The 9,787-nt window shown below is 37.8% G+C and overlaps 2 non-coding genes across 2 annotated transcripts; both read left to right on the top strand.

Annotated features, from left to right (window-relative positions):
* Positions 1-2,487: 2,487 nt before the first annotated feature.
* On the top strand, positions 2,488-2,606 carry LOC113470370. Its single transcript, XR_003393443.1, has one exon. It is a non-coding gene; the product is annotated as a 5S ribosomal RNA (ribosomal RNA).
* A 2,384-nt stretch (positions 2,607-4,990) lies between these two features.
* LOC113470373 lies at positions 4,991-5,109 on the top strand. The gene has a single exon (XR_003393446.1). It is a non-coding gene; the product is annotated as a 5S ribosomal RNA (ribosomal RNA).
* The last annotated feature ends 4,678 nt before the right edge of the window (positions 5,110-9,787 follow it).

The raw sequence follows: 9,787 nt of genomic DNA, 5'->3' as shown, positions 1-9,787 counted from the left end.
AGGTAAATTATATGAATTGAATGTATACCTAACCCGACGCTCGTTAGGGCATAAGGGAAATGACGAAGAAGAAGAAGAAGAAGAAGAAGAAGAAGAAGAAGAAGAACTTAAACTTGAACGAAAATAACTTTATTTTTAACAAAACAAAATTACAAAGGTTAGCTCACCCCCAAAGCTTACAAAAACTTCTTGGGGTGTAGGTGAAGAAGAAGAAGAAGAAGAAGAAGAAGAAGAATGTATACCTAAGCATTTTAAATTTATTAAAGGTAGAGCAATGGAATGTTGAGTTTGATGGTGGTTGTTTGTTGAGATGTGCGTGTTGTGTAAATAAATAATTACCTTACGCATTGCGTGTGGCATAGAATGAGAAATAGAAACTATGGTTGGTACCTAGACCTAACTGCCTAACAAATGATACAAAGTTCATTATATGGCGTCATAGGAAGTCCTTAGTTTCCCTACAGTATGCCGTAGCTGCTAAGGCTTAGCATGTCTCTCTGGTAGGAACATTCATCATTGTTTTGGAACGAAAATAATCTTCAAATTCAAAACAGTCGCCTTCTCCTGACTGCTTATCACAGTTTAGTTAGTAAAAGAGTAATTTGATTCTTCATTTTGATGTCTCTTGAAGTCTTGAGGCTTTTGTTTAGATTTTTAGCCCGTCCTTCCTTTATTATTACGATGGTAATAAAAAAAGGTATAGTGGACGGGCTATTGTATTCGCTTCGTTAGAATAAAGTTCGTCCGGGCAGCAATCCAACCCAGCGCTTCACATTGCATATGTCGAAATATTACCAGGCGTTCATATATTTTTGTTCTGCCTCTCTCATACTGACGATACAGTCGGCCACCATACGTGACCATACCCCATACCTCATACCTCTTTAGATCTCAGTAGGTATTCACTTCGTTTGTTCACACACAGGTAAACATTGACATCCGCTATTTCTTTTGTTTGGCATTTGGTAGGGCCTCAGTTTTGTATCACAGTTTCTTGAGAGAAAGAACGAGGAATTGAATAAAGGGTTATAAATAGAAAGGTTTTTTTGCTTTTTTGGTATCATGAAACAAAGAAAAGCCGCGCCGACCCCAAAAATATTTATGATGGAAAAGTTAAAAAGCAAAAGATCAAAAGAAGGAATCATTGTTTTATAAAGGCTTTATGGAGATTCCGTCAATAAAATCATTAAGAAAATGCCTCATTCACTTATTTACCTTGTAGACTTTTAGGTTTTAGGGAGAGTACCTTTACCTAGTGTCCTAAGGTAAAAAATGTAGGGTATATGTTTTGAATTGTAAAGGTTTTTTGTGAGTTGAAACAAACAAAATGTCTACTTCAACCTCAAAATAGCGAAGGGTTACTGTCCACAACTTATGGGATACACTGTATCGGTATAGAACGGATGAAACTAATTTGTCTCGGGTCAGCTCCGGTTTTATGTCTATACCAGGCTTGTCCAACCCGCGGGCCGCGCTCATTTTTGCGGCCCGCGAAGGCCCGCCTAAAAAAATGAACGAAAATGAGAAATAACAGTAAATATATAATGTCGATATTCACGCACTTGTGTCAGCTGCAGAGTGTCCACAGAAATCGCACTAATGTCATCATGTGGTAAGTTTACATAATAAAATAAAATTATATTATAATTACATTACACCAGGCCACCCCCCCCCGTGAGTTTTTTTGCGGCCCGCCAACTCTCTACCTTGGTCTCTTGCGGCCCTCGGGTGCCCTAAGGTTGGACAACCCTGGTCTATACCTATGTATGTACATATTCAGGCTTTGTGTGTCTGTTTGTTAAAGTCCTGTGGAATTTTTACAACGCGCAAGTTGTAAAAATCGAGTTCTGAGGAAAAGAATAGTCCGTTCTCTCTCTTTCTCTCTTTAAGGTCCAGAATTCTAGGTATAGTTTTTTTGAAGGTTGTGTGTCTGTTTGTTAAAGTCCTGTGGAATTTTTACAACGCGCAAGTTGTAAAAATCGAGTTCTGAGGAAAAGAATAGTCCGTTCTTTCTCTCCTCTCTCTCCTCTCTCTCTCTTTCTCTCTCCTATCTCTCTCTCTCTCTCCTCTCTCTCTCTCTCTCTCTCTCCTATCTCTCTCTCTCTCTTCCTCTTCCTGCCTCTTTCTCTCTGTAAGGTCTAGAATTCTAGGTAGTTGTTTTGATGAAGAAGAAGAAGAAGAAGAAGAAGGAAAAAAAAAAAAAAAAAAAAACGCCAACGTTCCAATCAAATCTCAAATTATTTTAGTAAGTAATCAATCAAATCCCAAATTATTTGTGGTAAAACAGCTTTTTTTCACAACATGTGGATATCACAGCATTACTAACGAGTGAGGTTTGTGCGCTTCGAAATGTCAATGCTCCCTCTCACAAAATGAGAGGGAGAGAACAAACATCCTCGTGGCTCCCCCCTCCCCTTCCCCTCTTGTGATCAAAATACACTGCGCTCTCTCGCGTGTTTATATTGTGATGTTTTTATTTTGTCTTTCGCCAACGTTCATATCACGTTGAATACACCAGTTCTCGTCCGATCACTGAAGTTAAGCAACGTTGAGCGTGGATAGTACTTGGATGGGTGACCGCTTGGGAACACCACGTAACGTTGGCATCTTCTTTTTTTTTTCTCTGTCTCTCTCACTATCTTCCCCTCCTTCTTTGTCTCATCTAATTATTTGTCTTTCATTCGGAATCCATTTTTAATTTTTAGTTGATTCGCAGGTTTAAGGGGCATTAAATTTTTGACTTTTTATGTTTTTTACAATCACTTTCAAAACCTCTTCTCTCTCTCTCACTCACTCATCATAAACAGTTAATAGATAGATAGATAGATAATTAGATATAGCTCCTACCTACTTTTTACCTTTACGACAGAAACAATGCAATGTTGTCGTAAAAAAACTTTCATTTCAGTGATGCATTTATTTTCAAAAACAGCTGCTGGGTGAGCCATGTATTAGGCTGACTTATAATACCTACAAGAACTGTACTGTACCTCTGTCTGGGACTCTTTAGAGATATAATAACACAAGACTTCCATACCCCTAAAATAAAAACCAAGACCTCATAAAACCATGTTGACCCCGATATCATAAGAACCAGATAGGAGAATAAGGAGAGCTTTCTAAAAACAAATTCCCGGAACTTTTTCATTACCAAAAAGAAAGTTGTCTGTTTTCTTAAGTTCGCGAGAGATTTAACTAACATGTCATTACGGTGTAATAAATAAATAAAAAATAAATAAATAAATGCAATTTCTTTGTGTTATTATATCACAACTTTGGTGCTCACTGCAGCATTGTAGGATTTTCCCAATATCACATTAATCCTAACGTCCAATGTTTACCTACCATGCTGGCACCGGTCGCTATGCGCATTTATTTATATATTGGGGCTCGAACCCAAGTCCCCCGTATAGGTTCGAGGTCACACACCCCTGTCTCGCCATTCCCCCCAGGGTGAACCATGTCATAAAACTACCGTGTTGATTGAAATTCCAAACAGTGGAAATTAAAATACAACCACCTCGGGGTACGCTATCCTATTTTGTTTATAGTCAGACAACACATTAATATTAACATGGTTAAGGGAGAGAGCCCAAATGTGGCCTCACGTTACCTCAAGTTCACCCACGTTCCTACAGTGACCCTTATCAAGCTCTGTTCAGTGTCCACACATGGCCGACGGCCGCCGATCGATGTCGACACAAACCGTCCACACTGCCTCGACAACATAGATTCACCTCGACGATGGGTTACAGTTTAAGTTTAAGACCTTTACATAGTCAAACACGAATGAAAATTAAATAGTTAGGGGAGGTGGGCCGAATGTGGCCCAAAACTTTCTCAAGTCGACCCTTTTTCTTAGAATTTAACTGACTGTACTTGATGTTGTACTTTTTAATCTATTACCTAGGAGTAGGAGTTCAAGATCGACCGACCTTGGGTTCCTTGTCCATAAAATAGTTAACTAACTCATCATTTACGATACCACAGTCGATTTGTTAATTACATTTGAAATTAAATACCTTGGTCACAAAATTAGTAGAACTACCTGTGTAGATACATAGTATAAATACCTATGTACATACAACATACATAGTATAACTACCTATGTACATACAACATACATAGTATAACTACACAGGTAAATACCTTGCTTACAATATTAGTATTACCAACTACCTATGTTAAATATTTAATGACCCACTAATCGGGAAACTAATTATCTACAACATTCAGAACCAAATAACGAAATAACCTCCGCAGGGACGTCAACAAAAATACTTACAGTAATATTTTTGGTGGAGATGTCAAAACTACGAAATAAAAAGTAAAAATATATTGTTAGTGGCGATGTCAAAACTACAAAATGATAATATTGTTAGTGGAGATGTCAAACCTACAATATAAGAATATTGTTAGTGGAGATGTCAAAACTACAAAACTGTAGTTCTCTCAGAAAACAGTGCTCCCAAATGAAAATATTGTAAGGTGCCCAGACTCGTGGCTCGACTAGTAGATACTGAGGTACATTGTAGTGGGTACTAAGATACCCTAGAGTTCGATTCCTGCCGGGGACGGATTCTATCTCAAACAGATAAGGTTCGTTCTCCGAACGGCTGGCTTTCTCCTATCCTGTCTTCCTTCTCTCTTCGATTTTGAAACGATAAGAACTTAGCAGTTACAATTTCCCCTACATACTGAAGTACCTTACTTACCTACCGATACCGCTCGACGTTGCTTAACTTCAGTGATCGGACGAGAACTGGTGTATTCAACGTGATATGAACGTTGGCGAAAGGCGAGCGCAAGAAGAGCACACCTGAATGGTATTGTTATCTTATCAGATTATCACACTTTGTTATCAGAATGAATGAACCTAGGTATACCATTGTAAATACTACCATAACGTGACTTGTATTGATAAGAGTTACCTGCCAGGTAAATCAATTTCAGGTAAAATTTAATTGAAAGGTAAATTGCTCCCGTTCTCGCCAACGTTCATATCACGTTGAATCCACCAGTTCTCGTCCGATCACTGAAGTTAAGCAACGTCGAGCGTGGATAGTACTTGGATGGGTGACCGCTTGGGAACACCACGTAACGTCGGCGTTACTTTTTTTTCTCTCTCGAAGAGGGAACTGTAACAACGGAGGTTTTATCCTCGCGAAATCAAAGAGAGGACAGGACAGGAGAAAACAAGTCGTTCCAATCACTGAAGTTAAGCAACGTCGAGCGTGGATAGTACTTGGATGGGTGACCGCTTGGGAACACCACGTAACGTTGGCGTTACTTTTTTTATTCTCTCTCGAAGAGGGAACTGTAACAACGGAGGTCTCATCCTCGCAAAATCAAAGAGAGGACAGGACAGGAGAAAACAAGTCGTTCCGAGAACGAACCGTATAACTGTTTAGGATAAAGGTCGCCCCGGGTGGGAATCGAACCCGCGACCTTAACGCTTACTGCTTACAAAGGCAGGCGCGCTACCAACCCAGCTAACCACCTAACCAGGCTGGCTAAGAAATCTCAGGAGAAGTATTTCAAAGTTTCGGGTAAGTATACAACTTTCAAAATCTGAAATGTCATTAAAACAAATTTAATAAAGAAAGGGAGGGGGTACAAAATGTTTCCCCTATTTCTTCAGAACATTCCATAAGTGAGAAAATGAGAGAAAAAGATAGAAATAGAGAGAGAGAGAGAGAGAGAGAGAGAGAGAGAGAGAGAGGCGAGGGAAAACACAATAAGTGAGAGAAAAAGAGAGAAAGAGAGAGATAGAAAGAGAGAGAGAGAGAGAGAGAGAGAGAGAGAAGAAATTCCTTCACATGAAATCCTCATTAGCTTCTTATCAGCTTAAGCTTATCATCTCTCTCTCTCTCTCCCCCTCCCTCCCTCAGTTCTCTCTCTCCCTTCTTTTAAGCTGACTTTTCTTTCAGTCAAAATGTTCAACTTGACTTTGAGGATGTTCCCCTGTTCTCCCCTCTCCATCAACAAGAATTTTCGGAAAATAACGAAGAGGAAAATCTTCAGATTATTCCACTAATGATGTTGAACTTTCCACTAGAAATGAACAACCTGTACTTTCACTATATCGAACTTCCACTAACGCGATATTGAACTTTCGGGACAATTTTCAACGCCCGAAAAGTCTGGTGTTTCGAACTAACGTGTCATAAAGTCATGATGCTGAATCCAGGATTTCATTGGGGGGGATTCGAACAGCGGTGTATCGGGGGGTGATGTTCCGAAATTGCTGAGTCCGCCCCATAGTAAAGGAATAAAAAGAAAGCCCCCCGACGGGGGGACCCAGGCCCGATGCCATCCCTCCCTAAATACGGCCCGAAAACGGATCCGAAATCTTGAACGGAAATATTGTGAGAATAATCCGTGAGAATCCAATGAACAAGAGGTTTGTATGTAATATGTAATTTTTGGGAAAAAAATCCCATACATATAGGTATAAATAATAAAATAATATCAAAATATCCAATCAGAAATCAAGTATGATGTCAATTTAATGATGTCAAGGAGTCCAGAGTCGTTTATATTGTGGACCAATGATGTTTATATTGTGAACCAATTTCCGATTAAAAAGACATTAAAAAATAAAATACAAGCAAAATATTGACATACATTAAAACGTTCTCACGCATAAAGGATACAGATGTCAAATGTACAATGTAGTTACTTCTCGTACATATGCGTATGAGGGAAACATTGTGGAAGAAATACCAATTAAATATTTGGTAGTTTTATATTGGTATGTATTGATTTTTTGTCAATCTGTTTTAGCTGTTTCCATAAAACTGTAAAAAAAAAAAAAGCAATACAGAGGTAATGTCATTTAGAAATCGATAAAAGGCTGTTTGATTTCTGAAGCGACGATATACACCTGTCCACAACTCTTAAAGTACAAATTGGATAGTACCTATTTATTATCTACACCTTATGTTTAGTCCATTCTAAATTTCTCTACTATTACCGACAAATGACTCGAAGTTGTTATTATTACTATTAAATTTCAATATTTCATACAGAAAACCATAAACATCAATGAACTTACCTACATAATAATATACTACATATACACAATATATTATACATAAAGGTTATGTTATAATACGCGAGTACATGTGTATAATAATAAGTAATAAAATAAAATAATAGTTACCTATATGTTTTAAAATGATAGGATTCAGGTAATAATTCGTCTCATAACTTTTACCTTTCACTTGCCTATAATATACTACTATAGGTCCATATCAGCAAAGCTATCAGTAGATAGGAGATACATAGGTCGGTGTTCTGGACTCCCAAGTATCCAAGGAATGAATGTATTGAATGAGGTAACTTATGATCTTGTGAAAGAATGTTAATGAAACCACTGTGGACCACTGGCTCTCTAGTCTCACTTTCATTAAAGCATAACTGACTCACGAATAAAAAGTATCAGATCATAATTATTTTTGGAAATTATTTTCATAGTAAAAAAAGTCTATTAAAATTTGAATAATGATTTTATTTCTTTATTAGCTCATATGTAGGTATTGTGTAGATATCTACCTAAATATTTGAAATGTATTGTTATCAATTATCATCATAACTAATGAATGCCTAATACGAGTACCTATCTTATAATTCATTTATTTATTTATTTAAAAAAATATATATATTATGTATTGTATATCTATTCAATTTGCCTAAAAGATTAGAAAAAAGCCCTGAACGCCTGAACCTGAAGCAACTTTAAATCCAAATGCCCAAATACCAAGAAGTGACGCGAAATTCCAAACACCTGAACCCGAACCAACTTTTTATTTTAAAAAAAGGAGAGAGAGAGAGAGAGAGAGAGAGAGAGAGAAAGAAAATGGTCAAAGGACCCTCCCCCACTCCAAAATGTATGGATAAGACATAACGGCACACCCACTAAAAGTATACGATACGAATACATATTGCATGCAAGGATATGCTCTCCCAAAGATCTATTAAGATCATGCAACTGTCAGCCAGAGAAAAATGAGAAAAGAGAACCTAGGTAATTAGAAGTTTATCTCTATGTGAGTCCTGTGACCGAGAGTCGTAAGGTGCTGGGTTCGAATAACGGCTGGGGCAGAAATTTTGGGACCAACTCGTTTTGTTCCCGCATAGGCCATGATGGAATTCCGGATTTTCTGATTTTTCATCATCATTACTTGGAAATAATGACATTACTAATGATTGTGTAAGGTACCTATAAGATCATGCAACTGTCAGCCAGAGAAAAATGAGAAAAGAGAACCTAGGTAATTAGAAATTCATCTCTATGTGAGTCCTGTGACCGAATCGTAAGGTGCTGGGTTCGAATAACGGCTGGGGCAGAAATTTTAGGACCAACTCGTCCTGTTCCCGCATAGGCCATTTGACTTGCAATAATCTTAAAGTCCTTCAGAGGCAAGTACATTTTTTTTCATTTTTTCTTTTTTAATGACATTTTTTTAAAAGCCAGATTCAAAATGGTGGTTGGCCATGTAGAACTTATGATACTTTTTCCATGTCACTGATGCGAGCGAAGGAGAAAATACATTAGAAAAAGAGAGGGGAAGACAAGAAGAAGAGAGGGGAGTGGGAGAGAGAGAGGTGGGGGGAAATGTCAAGATTTTCACAAATGTAAATAAAAGTTAATGTTCTTTCTCTTTTATTCCATATCATTTGAAATTTGAATGTTTCCTCTCTCTCTCTCTCTCTCTCTTTCTTTATTTCTCCTAAATGTCTTTGCCTTTGAGGTATTGTCGAATTAAACTTGGAAATCGCTTCTTTCGTTCAAGGATTTTATCTTTCAAGTTTGGGGAAAAGAGAGAAAGGAGAAACATACATAGGTAGTTAAGTTTCATAGAGATGTTCTCCAGACAGGATCGGGGGGTATAGAAGAAGCGTGGAACCCAGACCAGCTGTTTTGACGGGGAAACGAAGATTGCAAGGGAAAATAATGGAAAATGTATGTTACGTAATTCAGTTACTTCCAACTTCCGTGGCCGAGTGGGTAAGGCACTAGGCTTGCAAACCGAAGGTCCCGGGTTCGATTTCCGCTGGAGTCGAAGTTTTTTTTTTCTCAATCCGTCAATTACTTGAGTTTTAACCCGAATCAATCTCTGCACGCTAACACATATCGGCACACAAGTCGTAAAAAGTCCAAAAGATTTCCCATACCTACTTTCTTCTTCTTCTTCTTTCATTTTTTCATCTTACTTTCAAACCAAAAATGTCACTTTTTCACTCTTCTCTCTAAAAAGGTTCTTTTTCCATTTCCGTAAGCTCTCTTAGTTCTCTCTCTCCTTCCCTCTCCCTTTTCACTCTCTCTCTCCATCTCTTTAATTTCCTGTAAAGTCATTCAATAATGCATTTGAAATGTACCTATCTACCTATACGTACTTCTGCTTTAAATAATGGTCCTCTAACCCTCGTATATCCATACAGTAGTACCTCGATTATTTCAACTAATTGGGACCGGGGTAGTTGAAATGATCGAGGTTGAAATGATCACTTTCTATGGTCTTTTCCTTTGATAAGATAGGATGTCCTTTGAAAGGTAGAAGAAAAAACAATTGATTGAAATAGGGGAAGTTGAAATAATCGAGGTTCTACTGTACTACTGAAGGTATTTGCATAGCGATAGGTATATACATATAGGTATAGTCTCAAGTACATGAGAGCTTTTAAGTGAAGCCACAGCTTTCAACTGTCAACAGAACTGTTGGGGGGAGGGGCTTTGGGATTTCTATTTGCATGGGAATTAGAAATTGATTTTATGGCCTTA

The sequence above is a fragment of the Diaphorina citri genome, unplaced genomic scaffold, assembly GCF_000475195.1.
Source record: "Diaphorina citri unplaced genomic scaffold, Diaci psyllid genome assembly version 1.1 scaffold1542, whole genome shotgun sequence".
In the NCBI taxonomy this organism is placed as follows: Eukaryota; Metazoa; Arthropoda; class Insecta; order Hemiptera; family Psyllidae; genus Diaphorina; species Diaphorina citri.
The sequence above is the reverse complement of the archived record's forward strand: the minus strand, read 5'-3'. Positions and strand labels throughout refer to the sequence as shown.